Raw genomic sequence first — 2,546 nt, 5'->3', positions numbered from 1 at the left:
AGAGGTGCTTGGAGTAGTGGATCAAAAAAAAAAACAAAAAAAACCCAAAGGCAGAGAAAACCCTATCAAGTTACCTGCTTTAAATAAAAATTGAATTTTGGTAGTGGCTGAGCTTGAAGAAAGTTTAAAAGGAGGGTTGGGAGTGGGGGATTCACAGAGAGTTTCACATTTTCATGTTTTAGGTGGAAGGATTTTCTGTTTCTGTTTGGTTGTGGACAAAATGATGCGATTTTGATGCTTCAGTGAGCACAGGGACAGACTCCACCCCAAGAGCAGGGACAGCATCCCATCCCCAGTGGKTTCTGTGGCTCCTATCCAAGCCAGGGCTTTAAATCTGAATAAAATCCACAAGAAAATATACATAAAATGCTCGCCTAGGTATATAAATAACCATTTCTCACGGAAATCCTTCCCCCCGGCATTTTCTCCCAGTTCAAAAAAACTTGGGCAAAAAAATGCACTTTTTTTCATTAGAACAAGTCCATAAATAAGCAAAGCTGAAGGAATGATGAATCAGGAGCTYGCTGCAAACCGAGCATTGTGTTTGCCACGATGTGAGGGAGTGTTTTGCAGGTTGTCAAACAACGGTAACAATTCCGTTTCGTTTTTGGGTAGCTGATACTGCAGCGTTTCATGCACGGCCATAAGTTCACAACAAAGCAAAGGGAGCAGTTATTAAATAAAGAGAAACACGAATTTATGAGCAGCAAAAGGCCATGTGGTCAAATACATCACATTTTTATGCTCGGTTTAACCTAAGAATTGACTCTCCCACATTGTAATCCCTGCTACGCTGAGAATCGCATTTATTTTCCATCCAGAATTTTTAGTGTAGACATTAGGTAAATTAAAAATACACCAATCCCTCCCCTAAAAAGCAGACATATATTTTGGACCCGTTCCCTGCTGTGATGTTTGGGGTTGTGTTATTTGAGATGCCTGCACGGGCCCTGCGTGTTCCCCAAACTCCCGATTATTCCGAGATCRTTAGTTGGGTTTTCTTCCAAAAAAGGAGACTTGCAACTTAACAAAGGTTAGGAAAATAAAGATTTATTTGATCTGGTCTTCTCCCAGAAAATAGCCTGTGTGGGTTTTTTTAGAGGTCTGACTCCTGGACAATGTCGCATTCTAACAGCACTCCRGAGAGCTGGGGCTGCGTTTACAGACGAGCTTTAATTATCATTGATTTGCTTTTCCTCTCAGAGAACTGAGATTTGCAGCTTTGGCAGCCAGACTTGTTTTGAAAGCTTGGTTTTTAAGTGCTGACTTCAGGCAGGTAAAAGGAGGTTRCTGACTTCTCAGCGTTTTACTGTTCTCCCCTTTGCAACTTTGCTTTTAATGGTTTAATTTTTTCTTTTATCCTGTCAGTATACATAAATATTTTATATACAATAATTCAAATATGAATCCAAATATTAATTAAARTGTTCTTAAAGACAGCAGGCCAGAAAATAAGGTCTTTTGGGTTTGATTCCTGGTAGTCATTGATAAGTGATGGGTTTTTTGGAGTCTTTTGGGGGGTGGTTATCAAGTCACTTAAACTTCTTAAGTGTTTTGTTTTACTGTTTAAGTGTTTTAAGGAGTCTATTGAATTATTTATAAAGTAGGAATTAACAGCACGTGGCAAAAAAAGGAGGCAGATTCTTTTTACAAAGGGAAGGTGCAGCATGTTTTYTGAAGAGTGAGAAATACCTGCTAATGCACTTCCTAAAAACCAAGGGATTTCAAAACACTCAGGATCCTGTGCCTTATGGTGAAATTCAGCATGTTTCTTTCCACTATTTTTTCTGCAACAAATCTAAAATTCAGGATTTTGTATTTCAGAATTCAGTGATAAAAWGGCCCTCGGAGGCCTCATGTCCTGATATCTGCATTAAGCTGGGAATCACAAGCACAGCTGACATCTGCTAAGATTGCACAGATTTCACTAAATATTGAAGATATTTCTCATTTTCTGGTTTTCCAAACGCAGCCTCAGCTCACCTCTGATATAAATGCATTTGAGGCTGTGGAGTCACTTGGAGGGGGAGTTGCTGCCTGTGTTTTTTGTGGGTTTTTTCCCCAATTCTGCCTCTGTAGCTCACAGCATTCAGTAAAACTTAGGGAGAGGGACCCAGGGACTTCTCCCTATGTATCCAAGGTTTTCTCCCGTGTTGTCCCAGGCACAGAGCTCCTCCAGCTCCCAGGATTGCTCAGAACTCCCCAGCTCAGCCCCTGCTCCTTCCTTTCTGCCCCTCCTTCCCATTTGGGATATTTCCAGCCCCTYGGTGCGTTCCTTTAAGCTGATAAGGGCGAAGCTTTGTCGGGGTGTTTGCAAAGCAAACACTGCTGCCTCMGAGTTTTATTCTTCTCTCTCCTCCCTGTTCACCCCTTTTCCATGGATTTAAGCTGATTCTCCTGCCTGGGCCATTAATCTCGATTAAAACCAGCAGAGCTCCCAGCACTGACCCCTCTGGGACCACAAATAACTCCGGACATCTCCCTCATCCCTCCGCTCCCAGACAGGAGCTGCTCCTTCCCAGAGCCACTCTGATTTCCATTTTTTT

The 2,546-nt window shown here is 42.0% G+C and overlaps 1 protein-coding gene across 1 annotated transcript in view; it reads left to right on the top strand.

Moving 5' to 3' along the window:
- PRDM16 (PR/SET domain 16) overlaps nt 1-2,546 on the top strand; it is a 180,457-nt gene that overhangs the window by 167,548 nt on the left and 10,363 nt on the right. The gene's annotated exons all lie outside the window — the stretch shown is intronic.

The sequence above is a fragment of the Malurus melanocephalus genome, unplaced genomic scaffold (genome assembly GCF_030028575.1).
Source record: "Malurus melanocephalus ecotype Western Australia unplaced genomic scaffold, MMel_1.1 scaffold_569, whole genome shotgun sequence".
In the NCBI taxonomy this organism is placed as follows: Eukaryota; Metazoa; Chordata; class Aves; order Passeriformes; family Maluridae; genus Malurus; species Malurus melanocephalus.
This window is presented reverse-complemented; position numbering and strand designations above follow the sequence as displayed.